We start from the raw sequence: 20,845 nt of genomic DNA on the forward strand, positions 1-20,845 counted from the left end.
ACACACACTCCAGTCCGTAACTGATTTGTGCTGTTTGAAGTTATCACAATCACACTATTGTAATTGCTTCACTTGATGCGAGAGATGATTCCGGTGCTGGTTGGACGACAGGATGGAGGTTTCTGAGGCTGTAAATAAAATACTGTTCTGTTCTGATATAGATAAATATAGCTAGATTGCAGGGAAAGTCTTCCTTTATGTTGCAAAAGTAATTGCCAAAAGTTAAACCTCGTTTTTTCATATTGCTGTTGAGTCAAGTGCTGTGTTTTTCTTACAACTACACTGACTATGAGAATTAATATTAAAACATACAGTAAAAACAGAGATATATCAATAGCATGTTTGCACGATAGAGCCGTTATAAAACCAGTGACCACAGCTAAATAAGTACCGCTTCATGCATCACGTCGAATCTACTAGAAGACGTTAAAGGCATTCATAAAGCCTTAAGACGTGTTATTATTAACACACAACACAACCGTTAAAGTGGCAGACATTTAAATGGAGTATGGTTCAGGTAATCAGAATGCCGTCTATCAGCTGTTTCCTGTTATTATATACGGTGCAACACACTAAACAACCCGTCGGGGATTTTAGAGAAGGCAAATCAGCTTTGTTGACGATTTTGACAGCTAACGTTAGCTTAGGCTAACCTGTGTTCGCTCGCGAGCTATTCGTTGTCCGAAAGGGTTCGCGGTGGCTGTCACGTGAATTCGTCGTAATCTTACAAACCGCATATAATTATCACATTTTCTACCACAACGACGCGTGACTCTACCTGGAGCACTTAGGAGATAAATAGCTTAGATAAAATGGTAACTTACAGTTTTCAACGGTTGGGCTGCAGCGACCTTTTCCGGTATCCTGTGAGTACTTCCGGCTCTCCGGTCTCAGCCACTGCCTTCAAAATAAAACAATGATACGGTAAATTGAAACGCCTGGTATTGATGCAGACACATTCTACTTCTCCTGAATATATACATTTATATTATATGTTTGCATGTATTGTGTCTCACTTTGATTTATAAATCTCTATGACATCAAATCACATTATCTGTCTGTGCAGTAACTGATTACATTTACTTAACTATGTACTAAAGTACAGTTTTGTGGCATTTGTAGCCTACTTTACTTGAATATTTCCATTTTTATGTAGCTTTATACTTCTACACCAAAACATTTCAGTGGTAAATAGTGTACTTTTTTCTCTACTTCATTTATCTGACAGTTGTGGTTGATGATGACGCGTTACTTCCCCAAATTATCTCAAACTGCAACAACATTAAAATGCTTCTATGCGTCTCCAATAATAAGCAAATAGTATAATACATATTAGGACTCGTTGAAAGGGGCCGCTCTGAATAATGAGCACTTTTGACACTGACGGTGCATGTTATTTTTAATACTTCTGTACGTTTCCCTCGGCAGCATTATGAATGCTTGACTTTCACTTGTGACAGTGTGTTTTTACATTGCAATATTGCTACTTCCTACTTTTACTTAATACTAACTACCTGAACAGACTGATCTGTGATCTGGGTAAATGTCTCAAATTTCTCTCTTCTTTTTTTTTTTTTTTTTTTATTGACTTTGACATCATACCGGCTCTTTTGGTGGATTGTTTGTTCTGCAACTCCATCTTGAAGGCCCTTTTTAGGAAGTTAATGAAGATAGTGTTGTTCTGTAACAACATCTAATGAGCCGTTTGATCTAAGGGTCATCTGGTTTGTGCTCAGAGTGGATGTAAGATTAAATGCAGCAGAAACAGCATTATAAGTGTTGGATGTCATTTGTGTGAGAATTCTGAGGCCCAGTGGGAGCTTTTTGCTTCTTTCTTCATCTCTCTTTTCACGGTGCATCACTGAGGTATTTCCACTTGTTCTGGGAAAGGCGCAGCATCATTAGAAATGCAACAGAGACCACCCAGGCACACACTAGAGCACTGATACCATTACATTTATCTCACCAAATTGTGCAGGGCAGAAATCATTTACGTGATAAGGCAAGGCCCAATCCCTGGGGAAACAATATTGTCCAATTAGACGCTGTAATCTGATAATTGAGGGATCAAACTGTGACTCGGGAGTTTGCACAGATGCTGATGCAACACAGGGGCTGTTTGTCTATGTAAACACCGACTTACAGCAATGACGGTGGAAGATTTTGATCTTAGTCTCAGTAGTACAGTCTTTGCCATTGAATGAGAACATCAGTCGCATACCAACTGGTGAATCAACAAATCCGTGGGTTATTTGGCACATTGTAAATAAAATAGTAAAGATGAATATTTAAGATAAGATAAGTTTATCTCAATTTTTATCAGTATTTATCTACCAAGGCCAGTTTTTTGGCATTTTACAGTCTACCGTTTTACAGTTTTACCACCATTTTCTTTTTTGCAGAGAAGAGAGTATGATAAGACAATTGTTTTCACTGTGATATCTGTTGGTTAAATATGAAGGTGGAGTCAGGAGATGGTTAGCTTAGCTGAGCATAAAGACTGGAAACAGGCAGAAACAGTTAGCCTTTCTCTATCGAAAAGGTCACAACATCTCCCAAATAAACACATTTTATCTCTTGTTGTATATATATTTCTATTTTTTTATTTGGTTAATCTGCAAAAAAAACAAAGTGTAAAAAGAAGTTGGAGTTCAACTAGTGGTAATGTGCTGCACAGTGTCTTAAGTGGCAGTTGTTTCCCCCTGTTTCTAGTCGTTATGCTCAGCTAAGCCAACCAGCTGATGGCTGGTTAGCCTCATATTTAATATTTAACGGACAGATGTGAGCGCGCTGTCTTGGCAAGAATGCATATAAGCATATGTAAAACTTTTCCTTGAAGCACCCTCGGCTAGCAACATCCTCATCCAGCGAGGCACACGTGATCGCCGGTCGTCTCTTTAAATAGCACAGGCTCTCTGAGCAGGTGTCCCAGGTGTGCTCCTGAGGGACACCGCTGGTGCCTTGATCCTTGCTGTGACCCCCCAAACCCTCTGCAATCCACATCCCGTAATGGCACATGCTGCGCTGGCACCATTGCTCATCCCTGAACCCTATTGTTCATTGTTTGTCCTCTCCAGTTTTTTCCCATGGGCCCCTGGCCAGTGAGAGGAAAAGGTCACTGTAAATATTGCACTGAAATCCTCCCTCCCTCCCATAGAGCTCCTGAAGATGGAACAGGCGACCAGTGGGTGAGCACTTCCTTCCTGCGTAGGGCATTGCAACTGTAAGACATCAAACGAGCATGAATCCCTCAATGTCAAAGATCGCTGCAGTGAGATCATATGCTCAGTGTTGACATTACAATAACCTGGGCAGGTCTCAGCTCCTTGTGAAGAGCATAAGATCGCATGATATCTTCATATATGGCTCCATGTGCATCGCAAAGCTGCAATTTATCAAGAAGACTGGACTGTACACATTGAATACTTCTATGTGTTCCCATTATGAGAATACTACCCACACATATCCCATATCTGCTTTTTAGTCAGTCGCTATAACTGTTAAATGAGTAATAATATCTTATTAATGACTAAGCATGAATCCAATCCCAGTCTGTACTTTCACTCTCACAAAATACACAAAATGTGGATTCCAAAGAATATTAAGTGAGGCTTAGCAACCTCTGACCCATGTGTGGCTAATCACTAGCCTGTAGCACTGCTGTTAATATAAGACAGGGAGATTTTAAATAAACCCCCGATATTTGGGTTTGTTTTGTTTCTGAGTGGCGCTCCATCTCCCGCTGCTCCCCTTTCCCGGAGGAGTCCAGTTCCCTGGGCTCACAATTTGGGCTCCGGAAATTCAGGCCTGTGCCAGGCTTAGCTTGGAAAAGCATCCAGACGAACACAACGTAGGAGGGAGAGCTGAGGGGAACAGAGAGCCTTTCACACTGAGCGCTGACACATTGCTTGACACAGTGGCAGGATAACACAACCAATAAAGGGATGGAGAGATGAAGTACAGGAATGATTTTACAACAAGGTGGAGAAAAATCGTCTGATATGCCTCTGATGATTATCTTATTTTATTGTATGTTATCCCTCCCATGACCTTAAGGCGTAGTTCAACCAGATTACCAAAAAAAAATGTCAGGGGATCACCGAAGTCACAGATACTGATATATACTGATATATTTCAGTGGTGGACGAACCATGAAGTCGACATAATCATTGATCCAATGTTAAAAACGCAATAGCAGCAGCAACAACAGTGTCCTTGTTCCTCCTCAAGATAATCCACACACTGTCAGCAGTTCTCAGGAAGCATTATTTTCAAAGTAGTTCCAATGAAATCTGTTTACAGGGAGGTCTGTGGACCAGAACCATGCACCATTGAGGACACAAGACACATGTCCAAGGTATTTTCTCTGGAAATTCGGGGGCTCTCCAAATTGCGCAGTGGACACAGTGAATATTTAGCCTTTCCACTCAGTGTCGTCATATCAACAATGGCTTCAATGACCTAATGTAATGTGAAAGGAGTCACTTTTAGACTTGTCTCCTGACTCCCTCTGCTTTTTTTTAGAACGTTTTAGCTCATTGTTTTTTTGGATTTACGGGCACAGCTTCCGTTAAGTTTTCGTTAAGTCTCACCGCTCTCATCACCTCTCACCTGCACCTGCAACAGGAAGCTGTTATGAGCAACAACAACAAAAAGCTCAATAAACCAAAAGTATAGATAAAGTTAGTGACTGTGGGGAACATTCATACTTCTAACTCCTGAGTCTTCCCACACAAGTTGGTGGAGATCAAATTCATCAGAACACAAACACAACTTTAAATGAAGTGCTTTATGTCTACACTGTGTCCGTTTTGTTTTCATCGCCTGTTGCACTGCCCAAAGTGGTCAAACAAGCTCAACTAATTAAAAAACAGAAAAAGTTAAAAGGATATCTTGTATTTCTCTGCCTGAATTACAGTATATCCAGCCGTTGTGCACAATACAGGGATCTGAAACTGCATTTATTGTGTGGGGAGATTAGTTATTAGAGACAATATGATCAAACAGTTATATGAAGCATATGAAAGTTATGACTCGTTAATGAACAGTCAAACATTTCTTTGGGGAGGAGGGGTTGAAGTTGGAGGAATTTGGACTCAGTTTTATGACCTCAGTAGTTCTAAAATCTTAGTTAAGGCCCTGCTGGGGACTATCCACACAGTAACAGGACAATAACATATATGTTTGTTTTATTTCCCTTGTTTTGTGGGTGACGTTTTAAGACACGGGATAGATTGGAGAATTCCTGCAGTTAAGTGTAGAATCGGAATAAAAAGAGTGGGTGTGAGAGGGTATAAAGGGGCATTTTCCCAAATATGTTCAGGCGTTTACCACCCAGGTTAACATAACATGTTCTTTGCCTTCTCATAACACCGCTCCTTCGGCCCCACAGGCCAGACAACAGGCTACTGTGTCTCGGGAGGCACAGGCGGGATCAACCCTGAGAACTGTGGAGGAGCGCTCGCTCTCTGGGAAAAGTCTAGGAAAGTCAAATGAAAAATCCACAAGGGCGCTGAAGACGAAGAGGAGAGACAGAATGATTTCCTCTGACGCGTATTGTCTTCCGCAAAAAAAAAAAAGGGTTGTTGTGGAGACCCGGCTCATGTTTTACTGTTTTACTGTTACATGTTCATGAGTGACATGACTTTGAGAGGAAACAGCTTTCATCCACGGGGGGCCAGCTGAAGCCGTCGATGCATGCTGCAGCGTGCGCTCCGTCTGTGATGAGATGTGACAGGTCGGAGTGTGTTCAGAACTGTTTGTGTTTATAAACAGGTGGACTTGGTTACAGCTCGGGGTTAGTTGTGCGCCGACTGGGCCTGAGCCAATCGCAATCAAGAGGAGAGCAGAGAATCGCACACTCACCTGGCTGATGTTATACGCTCAGGGTATGTTTTCTGCCGTCACTGGTCAGATGTTTAGATTTCTTTTGATTGGCCTGATATATAAATATTAATTTATATTAAAATTCCCACTCTATCTACAGCACTTAAATATAGCTTATTGTACTAAAATAAAAACTTTTTGTAAAGATGAGTGGCTTTAATTTCACACCAACCCCAGTGTCACACGAGGTTATTATATTCTTATTGTGTTTTTGGAGTAACATCTATCTGCAAAGATAATCAGCATATTTCCCTTGTGTGTGTAAGACACATATTTGTTTTGAGTTACATGCAAATGAAGCGCTGACAGAGGGAGAAGTATGCATGGAGGACGTTTAATAAAACGTTGTGAAGCGCTAAGCAGAGATGAGAACCCTGAAGTAAACCGTACAGTATCGTTGGGAAAATATAGGCGACCAAAAAGTAGGGGATTACTGAGACATCAGAGATTGAAAATAGCATATGACTCAAACATGAATTCTAACTAATGTTCCACTGTGTGAAAGGAAGAGAGGGTCTTAAGTTGAATGAGCCCTCTAATGCCACACATGGGTTTTCTATCCCATGGATCAGCCTGTAAGGATTTAACACACTCAGGAGGAACTCAGTCGGCCTCAGTGAATATTAACTGGACTTAATGTGCAGCATATTGGCTCGCAAATGATTTAATAATATGTCTTCATTTCCTTTGTTAAATCAATGACAGTAAGGATTCAGGCCTTATTGGCGGGAAGCCTCGCTGTGTCCTCTTTGTGCAAGTCCAATCATTTCTCCAGGAAATAAACCCATGGTGGCTTCAGACCAGAAGGGGGCGCCCAAGAATGTCATTTCTGAACTCGGCCTCTCCTCCGATGGTCTCGTTTGCAAGAGGAGGAGAGCAAAAGATGCCCGGTGGATGAGAGGAGCACAGGAGGTTTTGTTTTGGTTCAGAGTGGGTGAGAGATCGGTGATCGCAGGGTTGACGTCACACCATATGTGAAACACCTTACAGCATAGAGCAGGTAATAACAACGCATGAAACATCCTCAAAAACCACCGTCTAGTTCTGTTGTTTAGTGTTGTTCAGTACGGCATGAAACCAAAACACCTCACACTGATGAACATGAATACTGCTCAACAAAACCATTTTGTTTTCCATTGATCGAAGAAGTCAACATTTGTCAAAACACAGAGTTAAACTGTGAACATTTTTATTATTATCTGATGAAGGAACACATAAACAAGATTAAAATGTGTGACCAGACATATAGCTTTACGTAATTAGACATATTTTGGTGGGTGCCAAAAGCCTTGAGCCTTAATATTCTGCCAACAACAACAACAATAATAAAAATAATAAGAATAACTTATCAAGCAGGAAAGCAAAGTGCTTTCCTTTAATTAGAAAAATAAAGTTCAAAAACAGGGACTAAGGCTACCAAAAGAAGAATAAAGTAAAAGTAAAATAGATAATATAGTATAATAAACAATAGTATAAAAGTGTTGTTTTCTCCATTCTCTGCATTAATACATGTTGTGTAATGTAAACGATAGGTAGGTGCCTTTAATTTGGTTTTCTGAATCAATGAAGAAAATTTTAAAAAGTTGTGTCTATAGAGTGAATATTTGCCTCCATCAAACACAAACTACAGGTGTGATCAGCCATTGAGTTAATGACTTATTTTGGGAGCTTAAATGTACATAGTTAAGAGTATGCTTATGTGTGTACACAAATACTGTATGTGTATACATTACAGTGTGTGTGTGTGTGTGTGTGTGTGTGTGTGGTGGAGTTGAAGCAGAGAGGCTGTTTGTAGTGAAAACAGTGAGAAAGAAGACACAGAGAGGAAGCTAAACACAGGCCGCTCTTTGAAGTACAGAGCAGGGTTGTGCTATTGTACGTCAGGTTATTTAACCAACACAAACACGAGTTATATATTATTCTGGGCCATATCTGATCCTCTACATCTGATAATATGTGATATATGGCGTAAAACTGTATAAATTGTGCAGATTAAAGTGAATAAATGTCATGGAGGCTATAAATTGTACTAGTAATGGGTTGGAGGCGGCGAGAGATTTCCCCGTGTTAAGTGGATGAGGTAGTGTGGCATACAGGAAGGGAAATAGCATGTGTGTAGTTCAGAGGGAGGTGGTGCAGGGGATGTAAGGAGAACTATAGGCCTGTGTATGTTGGAGAGGTGCGGAGTGCGCAGCGGTGCAAATTGAGGTCAGTTTCAGCCGAGTAGCCTTTTAGCTTTGATCCCTCGGCTGAACTGGATGAAAGACATCCTGCTTCCCTCGCCAAGGAGGGAGGAAGGGGAGGCGAGCATGGGGAGGACCTCAGCTTTCTACCTGACAAATATGGCTTGATGCAGCACAACCCGTTTCCTCTATTACACCGATAATCTTCTTTTTTTTTGTTGCGTCATCAGTCTCTCCTCTCCCCTGACTGTCTTTCGTCCCTTGCCTTTCTGTAGTCCCCCTCCCCTCCCTTTTTTCCCGATCGGCGTTATCAATGCTTTGTCCCGATCTATTCTTCCCTGACTCCCTTCTCCTCTGTTGTTTTTCCTTTATACTGCATTCAAAATCTGAACTTTGATCCTCCCACGACCTGTCAGACGGCAGCCCCGTAGCCCGGAGCGATCCGCCGGTTGCGTGTGTGTGTGTGTGTGTGTGTGTGTGTGTGTGGGGGGGGGGGGGGGGGGGGGGGGGGGGGGGGGGGGGGGGGGGGCCTCGTGAGCGCAAAAGCATCCGAGTTCATGCCAATCAGTGTGCGTGTGATCAGAAAATAATGACTTAATGAGATTACGGTGTTTGGACTTGACTCGCTGTGTCACTAATGTGTCTTCACTGCATGTGAACGTAGTGTGGATGCCATGGTTCAGAGCAGCCGCCTCCACTCCGGCAGTGGGACTATTATTTATTAAAGGGAAATCTGGTTAATGAATGATAATTGCAGTTTATTACAAATTAGGTGTTATGTCTGTGGTTTTTAAGCATCATTTCTACCAGTTACTAAAACGCTGTAACGGAGCATCACTGCAACAAAAACCAACATGGCAAGAAACAGTGACATACTCAAGTTTAGTACGCAAACTATTTAACACAATTTGATGACTGTGGTAAATGAGACTCACTTTTAACTTTGACCCATCGGGCTTACCGTAGATCCATCAGCTGCGACAACGCACGCTAACCCAAAATGAAAAGACTTGTGCAATCACTCCAATGCAGCACGTTTATTGGGAGTGAGCCCTTTAAATGGCAGCCTATACAATAGCCACAGGCGTGGCCTCGACTTTGACGTTTGTTGGAGTAGTGGGTGGTGCAAAGCTGAGGCGTAGACTGCAATGACAGCAAAGACACAAAACAGGTAAAGTGGTTTCTGTGTCCTAGAGACCACCACGCTGTGGGATCACCCCAACGCCCCTTTCTCAGACCTGGCCCATTTCCAAACTCTGCTGTCGTTTTAATCCAAACTGCACACCTGTACATTTTAGTGGCAGCGTCTCGCGAAGCTATCGCGGTGATCAAAATCTGTCCACAGAAATAGGAACGCCTGACAGAAAGGCCTCTGTGGCGCTTCCCGCTACGGTCGGTGTCTCCGGGAGCACATTTCGCCACGATGACTCACACACAGACTCACCGGGTGAAAACAATACCGGCGTCGCCATCGTGGCGGCTAATCATAGCCGCTGAAAGGTCGAGCCCGAGAGCACGTCATCTTTTGTGTGCCATCACTTTCTGTTTCACCTGCAAGTGAAGTGATTTACACGAACAGCTCATTTCATGTCGTAGTGTTTCCTCAGATCTCAGAAATGAAAGATGCTCTGTGGCGTTTACATCCGGTGTCACTCAACAAAACACATTTAAAAAATATCTTGAGGTAAACATCGGCAAATTATCTTTTATTTGAAATCATGCATCGTCTACATACATGTTTGCCAGCTTGCAGTGGTCACCTTCAAAGACTCCACAGGGTATCTTTAACGTGGTGAATGAAATGTTATCTTTATGAATGTGGAAAGTAAAATAAGAACCAAGTCGTGACAAAGTGTCCGGCTCTCGCCTAATCTTCATTTAGCTTGTCCTCACTTCTCATTCGGCGTTCTCTCTTTGTCGTCACCTTTCTGCTGCGAAGCTGAAACACTTCAAAGCGTTTCTTCGCTCTGGAAAGAACGGACACATAAGGAACATAAATGACAGGATGGAACTATAAATTCAAATACAATGGAGCTCAGGAACAAAGAGGATTAATAGAGGGCCACTTTCCTGTGTTTGACATTGGACCAGTAGACGGTAAATGTCCTGTATGTTCTTCATTTATTTGTTCTTGTCAGCGTAGAGCTTGTAAATGATGAAACAATGAAAACAGACATCTGGAAAGAGAGTTTGTACAGTTGAAGTTAATCCATCATAAACATCTAAAAAGAAGACCTCCAGTAAGATTTCAGGACAGAGCTTTTGAGAAGAGGCTCCTTGGATACCTTTGTAAACACTATAACAGATGTTAGACTACCTGGTTATATATATATATATATATATATATATATATATATATATATATATATATATATATAATTATGACAGATAATGATGACTCTCATACGGCATGGAAACTTGCACACAAAGAATGCAATTTTGAAATAGCCTCCATCATAATGCATGACTGACGTTAGCATAAATAATCCGATTATGACAAACAAAAGCAAGCTGTTGACCAGGTTGCTAATTTAGAACTCAACCTTGATTGATGGGTTGATTGATGGGCGGGTTGACGTCTCACACCCAAACGCTAACGTGCCCCGAGGACAAACACAACAACAACAACTGAAGAATGAGCCTATTTCCATTCGGCCATCTTGTTTCTCAGCTTGCCGCAATCACCGGGTTACATTGCATAATGAGACATGTCCCAACCGCTGGGGATCTCTCCGGCTCTCTAAACTAATCTTCCCTGACAACTCCTCCTGCAGAACAGGCGAGCGCCTCGTTCAATGAGCTGCAGTACGGGTCGTTCTGTGACGGATTAGTGTTGGCTTAACTTTGAATTCACCAGCAAACAGGTTGATATTCACAGGTGTTTGTGGCGTTGTGCATGCAAGGCGCAGGTTATCCTTTGGTGTGAGGAACATTAAGCTCCTTTATTCACGTTAAACCAGAAAAACATCAATGCAAAAGTACGACAAGTTTAAGTCAGAGTTTTTCAACAAAATGTACTCAAGAATCAAGAGTACTCATGATGCAGATGATGCAGTAACATATGGACAACTTTAACCACTTTACAGTGTATGTATACTGTTTAGGTATTTAAATCTACAGCAAGTCAAAGTAAAAAGCACAATATTCCCACGTTAAATGTAGTAGTACAAAGTATAGAGCAGCATAAAACTGTGCTACTACAGTAAAGTACAAGTACTTCAAGATTGTATATTCCTTCAGTAAATGTGCTACTCGCTCGTCTTCTTTGCTGACCCTGAGAACTCACATCTGTTGAAGTGTCCTTAGGACGGGACAGGAAAGGTAGTAAACTCCTAAATCAATCTCCCACTCCAGATTTAATTACATCCGGCTCCCACGCCACACATTCCCAACTCCACTTGTGTGCAACAGGAAATAGAATATTAGGCATTTGCGTCGGTTAATACGTTTCATAAGCGTAACAATTACAGTTACATTAAAGAGTAATGATTTCCTCAGAGAACATCCATCATGGGTCTGAACAGCCAGCAGACGAAGCTCTCGCTTTTCACACACACTCACACACACACACACACACACACACACACACACACACACACACACACACACACACACACACACACACACACGTTAGCATATAGACACTGGGACAGAGAATTCCCCAGATTTGCATAATGGTAACTGTCATTTGGTTTACACAAACACACACAAACACACACACACACACACACACACACACACGGTGACGCAGAGGCAGAGCCGTGTTGTGATCTTTCAACACCCAAGCGTTGCCCATCGCGTGTGACTGCGGCGCAGAAAGCGAGCGCACACAGGGAGGTTTCTTGGATGTTTAACATGTCATCCAACCTGTTTCAGCTCATAATGAGGTGGCAGTTGGATAGCTATCAGGGAGCCGCACAAAGGCAGGATTGACACGGGCTGACACCTCAGTGGGCTGCTCATTGACCTGGGATCAGTCTGGCGTCAGGCGCGTCATCAAAGAGCAACAACAAACCCAAACTGTCTGCCATGAAACAGAAGCAGCCATGCAGTACCATACATAGACATGTGTATGGCCATCTTATCATGATCTTATAGCCAAAATGATTTGCACGTACATAATCATAATGAAAATGTTACTGAAAAATGTCAACATGTTTTTTATTTCAATCTAAAATACCTGACTAACGTTTGTGCACACTTTGACCATTCCTTCTATTTTCTTCGTCTTGCCGTGACGATAACGGCAACAACCAAAACTTCCGTATCATTTCAAGTAGAATGAACTTGATACAGTTGATTGATTCTTTTTAAAAAGCAGGGATATACTAAATCATTCGCTGTGCTGTCTGTGCACCAGTTTCCACATGTGGCTCTGTCTCCTCTGAAAATGAACTTGGTGGGAATAAGTTGTGGCCAATGGCCTCTAAAGGTTTGAGCATAATCAATGAAATATTGATCACATAACTGCTGTTGTTTGTAATGAGTACTACTGTTTTGTGGACCTTGGTTGACACATAGTGAGTTGTCAGTAACTCACTGAAGGTATAACGGCCGAATAAAGTAAATAGACGCTTCCTCTGCATCCACCTCGTCAATACACTACAGAAACAATACATGAATGAAACTCGATGGTGGATGCTTAGAGCAACCCCAACAACAACAACAACAACACAAGGCCGACCTCGAGCCTCCAGGAACTGAACCGGACGGTGAGGTGGTGATCTTAGGAGGCTGGATTCAATACATGCATGGTTATGGTTTACTAACAAGCACTGACCCAACGGGGACATTATCATCTGTACTGGAACATAAAGAAAGCACAGTGAGTACGTTTAACTAGGTCATGCCTTTGCACCAGCTACACCAGGCACATTTGAACCAGCGTACTTTCACAGAGTATATCCAGGGTTTAGGAATAAATACATTTTGTACTTCGTGACAAAGATCCATGATTGAAATGTAGAAGAACGCATGAATTAGTTCGTACGGGAGCATAAAGTAAGGAGCGGATTCTGCTTTCCGCCTTTAGTGTATACGATGGACGTTAAGTGTAGATAACATTCAAAGCCAGCACTCAAGGCCTCCTTCAGTAACGTAAATCAGTCTCCGTGTCGTGTCCACAGCAGCAGCAGCAGCAGCAGCAGCAGCAGCAGCAGTGTGGGGCTACAGGCTGCAGTTAGAGTTTCACCAGAGAGGCTGTGTGGTCCTCCGGTCTCCTGCTATTAGTTTGTTTACAGAAGTTAAAGCTGTGAGCTGCTGAGTGCCCGGGGCCAGCATTCCAATACAGTGGCTCATACAAGCATGCACGGGCACACTCTACAAAGCTGTTGTCTCTCAATACAATGTATGCAAACTCGCAGCATCGAGCAGCACGCCCCAAAACTCTCCTCCCGAGCTCTTCTTTTTCCGTTTCTCTCCTGTGAAAGAATCCTTCTTCCTCACCGCACACACACTTCCTCTTCTCTTTTTCTAGTGATCCACATTTCAGAAATCCTTTTGTTCCTCACTTGGAACGTGCACAACCATCTCTTCACGCCGCAAAACTTAACCGCACGCCGGCCCCGCTATGGGAATGGAGGGACGGTGGCCGGTCTGGTCCGTATTGGTCGTCTGAACAGCAGGTGATAGCTGTTGCACGTTGAAATGAGCCGTTACGCGTGCATTTGTATGTACAGGTGAGATGCCGCGTGCTGATAACACAAGAGCAGTGGGCTTGTGTGCATCGTACACAAATGAGTTATCGTCCGCTTTCTGCGACCAAGCGGAACGGGAAAAGTTCACCTCGGAACAGACGAACTGGCATAGTTAATGAAACCAACAGTTGATTGATGAGATGACACACGGGGTGTAATTAGTTATGGGCCCGACAGCTACTTGAAACTGTTTTCAGTCTTGGGGGAACGGACAAAATATGCAGACATAATTCCTATTCTGTATTTGAAGAATCTGTGTATCCATCTATAGCACGCACTGTTATGTACCAACACGTCAAGTAGAATGGAAGGAATGTAAATAGCTTTTAAATGTGCAAGCATACAGTAGGGACAAAGCAATGCAACTAAACTGCAGTAATTAGTCAGGGTCACAGGGTTGTTTAAAGAATGCTGGTTGTATTGAAAAGACTGTATCAACTGCCTCTGGCATGAAATGGCTGTCATTTCACATGCTGATAAGAACGGCATATTCATCTCTCGGTCTTTGTCTGAAGACTTTAGTGGGCAAACTTTTGAGCTGCTTATCAGTACAGGTGTTACACATGTTGACTCGAAAGCGTCGATCTCGAACGACTACACACCTGAGCTGGTAATGGACTCGCCTTATCTCGTTTAAACAGTTCTGATTGTTGATAGGCAGGCGCGTTCACACCTAGAGACAAGAAACAACACTGCTCCGAAGCTTAGCTGCCATTGTTCTCTCAAACTATGGTCGCACATAAACTATTTGCTACATTGTGCTGTCAAAGATTGGTGGAAACTTGAGTAATCTCAAACCAAATCCTCACCAAAACACATATACAGTTTCAGTATCAGACTCTTGTGCAATAGAACTCTTTGCGGAACTTCGATCTTTGCTCAGTAAAACAAAAACGTGATCTTTGGAACGTCTCCTAGTGACCATTTCACCCGAGTCGCTCTGTACCTGAGCACTGCTGGCCACATTGCGTCAACATTTCACTCTCCATTCAACAACCATAAAACTGTCATCTCATTTATGTTAATGTGAATGCTTAGTCATTCCCACACGCAGAAAATTGGACAATATGCAGACACACCCTGCGCTAATGGCCCCAAATGCCGTTGGCCACAGGTATTGCCGAATTCTCCACTACTTGGCAAACGGCCCAGGTCTTTCAAGGCAGATGACGACCTCAGTTTACAGTCAGAGCACTTGTGTAGTCTGCAGTCACGCTATCCACTAAAACGCTGAATAACATCCTTCAGCGGCCCCTCTTCAGTTTCAGATGAACTTCAACGTGTCTTTGTTTCTGTAAACTTGAGGAAAATTCATACACAGCGTCGCTACGTCACTCCTCCGCATTCCAAATACGGTAACTTCTGTTCATCGGTTGCAAAAAAACAACATGGCGACGGTCGTAATCCAAGATGGCGACGGTCGTAATCCAAGATGGCGACGGTCGTAATCCAAGATGGCGACGGTGAAATCGCAAGGCTTCAAAATAGCAATCCGCAAACCAATAGGTGATGTCACGATGACTACGTCCACAGTCTATGGTCAGGACCAATGAATAACTTTTTAAGAATAAATTACAGTTTGGCATTTTTATTAGACTGTAATGACGTTATTACTGTAACATGTCTGTAACATATTATTATTATTAAACACAACGAGGCGTTTTCCACCGGTGTTGAAACAGTCTCAATGTAATACTGAGTAAACGCGACCATCAGTGAGAAGATTGGCTATTTCTATATAATTGTCAATTTTCCCTCAGTTATTGACAAGATTTATAAATAAACCTCTTGATTTAAAAGGCACCCAGGGTGTACCACGCCTTGTCTTTATGTAAGGAATTTAAAAGGCATCTATAATAATTTGGTCGGAAGACTTTTGTTTCAGGTTTTGACACATCCACACCCAGATGTACATGGAGACGCAAGAGCAGAAGAACTCCACATACACCGTCATTATTCTCTGAGTGAAAACTGATGCAACTCAAACAAAGGGCACTTTAATTCAGTATACACGTCAATCAAAGTGAAGTCTAGTCTAGTCTGCATTAATATATTAGACAATGATTACTGACTGCCAAAATACAGCACACAAGGCACGTAAGAAATACCCAAAATACACTGCAACGAAATAAAATACACTTGGAAAAGGTATTACAAATAATATACCAATTTCCCATTTGGGGTGTTTCAGCAAAGTCGAAATATCCATCATAGATCACAAACGGTTTTGCATTAATCACAAAGATCTTATTTGAAGTGTACCACTCTGCCTACAGCTATAGCTACTCATAGCATTTGCATTAACGGATGGATCACTGTGTGTGTTTGCATTGGTACACTGTACTGTACACACATCACCATTCAGGCATGGATAACCTACAGAATAACGACCATGCTTCTCGACAAAGTTCACCGCCTAACCCTGAGGCCACACAACCATTATCAGATACTTCTGCTGAAGCCATTCACTGGTTTACACCTTGATGCCCCATGTGTACACACACTGGAAGTGCAGTTCAGGGCACAGGGAGGAATACGAATATCACGTAAATGAGCAGGCTGCTGAACGTCACACAGCTTATGCTATCGTGAGCAACGTCTGGTCGCACGAGTGGTGGAAAAGTCGTGAAACCAAGAAGCTGTAAACACTTAACCCCTACCACCTTAAACTGTGAAGAAACCTAGCATAGTGAAGCCAATGCAAACACTCCGAGCAAAAACATTACGCACAGTTTGTGCTGTTAATATGCAAATGTGAGCAGATCTTCATGACTGATACCTCAGCCATACAGTATAAGGACGTGTTTGTGGTGCACATGTGACGGGCTAAACATAATACTGGCTGATGACGCCTCACTGAGTCCATTTGAGTTGGGCGATGCTCATTTATGTAAGTCAGTACGTTACCGATACGGCAAAGATGACACGGTCCCATCTCACATGTTGTTCTGTTACGTGACGGAGGGTAATTTATGTAACCGCGCGCTCAACGCGACACGTAAAAGACACCCCCAGAAGTCGCTCAGAAGCTGGGTTGTGTAACTGTCTCGTTCCCAGAGGCTGCCATTGTTTGTGCCGTCCCCTGAGAGCGTCTGTGTCTGTTGTGTAAATGGCTGCCACATGCCCTGAGGCCTCCGCCTGTGAAATAACCATTTCTATTTTTGGCCCTTTCTCCACAAAACCCAGCAGGCATCGTGCAACAAAAAAAAAAGAAAATGTTTTGTGTTTAAGTTTGCATCCGGGAGTGTGTTTGGATTCAACGATTTACAGTAAAGCAAAGCAGTCAAAACAACCTCTCACTTGCATTAAGTGCTCCAGTAAAGACAAAAAGACAAAAAAGATGTAGCAAAATTCATGGGAGATACCGGCCGCAACAAAAACACATTGTGATTTTTAAAAGTAAACTAACTGCTTGAGTTTGCAATGATATCATCACACAACTAGACGCATGATAACGAATTTAAAGATTTGAAGATTTAAAGATTTTTGATTTGTGTTTTCAAGCTTCCTTTAATGTTACCAGCAATAAATCGACTTTACCCCTAGAAGGCACTTCAATTTGTCAGAAAATCTGCACCAAAATCCAAAATATAGCAACCACAGAGTCCTGTATGAAATCAAAACACTGGTGTGAAGGCAGATTGATGAAGAGCAAACATAAACTTCAGTTTTTGGAAGTAGAGTCTTGTAAAAAAACACTTTTGATGATCTTTACAATGAATCTTTAGGCTCCAGTGAATCTCCTGGAATTCTAATCAGTACAAGGCGATTGTAGATGTGAGAGTATTACGTGGGAAAGAGCAGGACTGTGTGTGTGTGTGTGTGTGTGTGTGTGTGTGTGTGTGTGTGTGTGTGTGTGTGTGTGTGCGTGTGTGTGTTCGGTCTCTGGCTGGGTAACCACAGGGCAGGTGAAGTAATGCCTGTCAGTGAACCCACGCAGGATGGCGTGTCTGGCAGAGCCAGCTGCTATAGAGGTGTCGAAAACCTCTCTCTGCTCGCTTGTACTGTACTCCATCTCTGCCCTCCAGCTTCTCTGCTTCTCTGTTTACCTCCCTGGTTCAATTTTCAGTCTCCATCACAGAGAGAGAGAGAAAAAAAACACACACACACACACACACACACACACACACACACACACATCTGTTCTGTTTGAATGTTGTAGCACACATTTAAGATAGTGTTACATTTCTGAACAATTTTGAGCAACTTTCTGCTTTTACTCACTCCATTTATCTGAAGGATTGACTTTAAGGTTTTACATTCAACATTAGACACGATCTTTATTTCCCCCTGACTCATTTAGTTTCTTCGGCTGATCTGAATGGAGACAAATCCCACAAAACTGTAAATATAATCTTTTTGAGTTATGGCAAAACTAAACTCCACTCCTTCACAGTAGGTCTACTTTACAGTAGATATTTGGAAATACATGCACTCTAGTATTCAGTGGTGGAAAAAGAGATCCTTCAGATCCTTTACTTAAGCACCACAATTCAAGCACAAACGTTTAGTTGATGAATTGAACCGTTGGTCTACTGACCCTCCCGTCTCTCCTTCTCTGCTCTTTCTTGACCTCCGTCTCTCCACACTCTCTCCACACACAGTGGGCCTGAGGGAAAAGGGAGAAGCTGCTGAACTACTGCGCTAAGCGAGGGCTGGTACGGCGTGTTCTCTCATATTGTCTTTCCAGCACTCCAGATGTCCTCAGACACACCTAATATCATGTAAAACACCCTCATACGAGAACAGCTCTCATGGTTCACCTGCGAGACGAGGCGAGCTGTGAACTTCTAGAGATCAGGACACCAAAAAAAACACAACATGTACCTCCACTTAACCCGCAAGTGTTTGAGTGACTCGGCAAACAAAGGCTGGAGGTAACACCCACAGCTTATATGAACTGTATCTGCAGTCATTACTCAGACCCGTGGGCCGCTATAACACAAGAGGGCCGACCTTAGCCGTTGTTAGTGGGAGAACGCGCAAGTGTTCATGCATGATATCACCACATCCAGTCACGAAAGGATTGTTTGCGCAGATAAACAGCCTTCTTATTTGATATCTCACTCCCAGCAGTCCAGAAAGCCCCTGAACACATGCAGCTAACTGTGGGAGAGACGCACAAATACCTGCTGGCTTCGGGAACGCGCGACAAGCTACATGCCACTCAAAAACCTGCCTCTCATTGTGAGCGGTAATAAAGCCGTGCATATGCAGAGCGGGGATGTCTAGCATCCTTATTGTGTTCGCTATACACAGGCACTCAAAGCAGCGAGTCACTGAAGAACAGGCCTGCTGTAGATTAGACGCCGTTACAGCGACCCTTGCGTCTAATCCTTGCACGCACGCCACCGGGAATGTGCTACTCCCAAGACACAGGCCTGGATTAAAGCTGGGAGTTATCGGCATGTGCGGCGCACACACAAAGAGAGAGCCATTAACATAGAGAACGGTACAAGCTGCTCTCCTTTGTGTGGGGTGAGATGAAGTCGAGCAGCCACTTCTGCATAAACAGAAGTCACCGGCGAAGGAGCAGCGAGAGGGGAAACAGACAACAGCGATGACAAGGAGTGAAATTTGGTCTGAAACTCCGCCGAGCCATATTAAAATGACAAAGGCTGGAAACTTGCTCTTTATGTTGTTGCCGTGATGCAGCCTCTTAAACTCGGAAAAACATCCTTTCATTTTGCAATATGATTTCCCCAATTTCCCCATGGGGATCATTAAAGTTTCATCCTTCTTATAATGACTGAGCGCATTGTGCTCCAACAACAAAAAACTACTATTTGCAGTTGTGTACACTCTGAATGTGCCAAATACTAGAAGCTTCTTGTTGATATTAAGTTGCAGCATCTTTTACATAAATCAAATCTCCCGTTTCAAAGCTTAGAAATCGTATATAAAAAGTCCTCCTTGGTGGATGGGAATCAATAAGATTAAAAGAGTTGGTTTATCCATGTTACAAAATCATAATTTCTCATATATTTTTAGTGGCATCTAACCATGCAATTTTTTTTTGGTGCAGCTTTAGAGATATCTGTCATTATTTCTGCACCCACACCAATCTAAAACAAATCAATTTGGTTTTTGGTGCTCGCATACATAAAACATCAACCCTTTCCAGAAACCCTACCCCCGTTAAGATGTGTTCACACAGAGAGGGGTCACTCAGAAGAAAGACCTCACTGTATATCAGGGAAAGAGAGAAACTTGTAGCGTTACGGAAAGCCTCCATGCAGCTTCAACACAGCTGTTCTGCTCATTTTCTGTAGCCGGTGTAACGTTAGCGTTAAAACGTGGCGGAATTAGCAAGCTAACGTTAGCTAGCTAACTACCTAGCCGCTAAAAGAGAAACATTAAACAACTAAATGTTTCATCTACACACAGCGCAGGACAGCACAATGCTTTCATTAACAGTGATTCACCAGACCTAGCTTCATGCTGAACGCTTCAGGTCTAGTCCACAGAAAGACGAGAACAGGGGGTCAGACTGAAGAGCGTTAACGTTCTTTTATTTTATGATTTATTGATTCTATCTCAGATTTGGCCTTTGCAAGATTAGGACCGATCTAAAACAGTAGATGGAGTTTTGAGTCATTTTCAACTATGAGATGCAGATTGTTGCAGATGTCTCTACAGTCATATCGTTTAGTTTATATCTTAAAAACACATTTTGTTCAGCAGTTACTCTTTAAAGGAGTCCTGTGGAGATTTTGACCACTTGTAGCGCTACAGAGCAATGCAAGTGGGTGCCTGGATTGTTTGCATGACGCACAAGCACAAGCACACGTGCATATGGGTGAGGCGATACAAAGTCCTGCTGCTGGTTTCACGCTGTTCCACCGATTGACAGTTGATGGACGTTACGCGCAAAGAAGCACAGCAATGAATCAACCAAGGCGGGGAAGGAGAATACTGCAAGCTAGCAAACATGGACGTAAAGCCTAAACAAGTCAGGATTTAAACATTCCAAAAAATTGAGCTTTGTAAATGTTTTATGAGAAAGGAAATGCGTTCAACACATTTGCTAGACTTCAAGGATCTCGTGAGAAACACTGAATAAAAACTTGTCTTTTGTTT

General features: G+C 42.6%; 1 long non-coding RNA gene across 1 annotated transcript in view; it reads right to left on the minus strand.

Moving 5' to 3' along the window:
* Positions 1-466: 466 nt before the first annotated feature.
* LOC137883582 (uncharacterized) overlaps positions 467-20,845 on the minus strand; it is a 32,247-nt gene continuing 11,868 nt past the window's right edge. The window contains exon 3 of the long non-coding RNA XR_011104582.1: positions 467-901. This is a non-coding gene — a long non-coding RNA (uncharacterized lncRNA). The remainder of the gene's footprint in view (positions 902-20,845) is intronic.

The sequence above is a fragment of the Cebidichthys violaceus genome, unplaced genomic scaffold, assembly GCF_023349555.1.
Source record: "Cebidichthys violaceus isolate CVI_PGR_0920_01 unplaced genomic scaffold, fCebVio1.0.p SCAF_33, whole genome shotgun sequence".
Lineage (NCBI taxonomy): Eukaryota > Metazoa > Chordata > Actinopteri > Perciformes > Stichaeidae > Cebidichthys > Cebidichthys violaceus.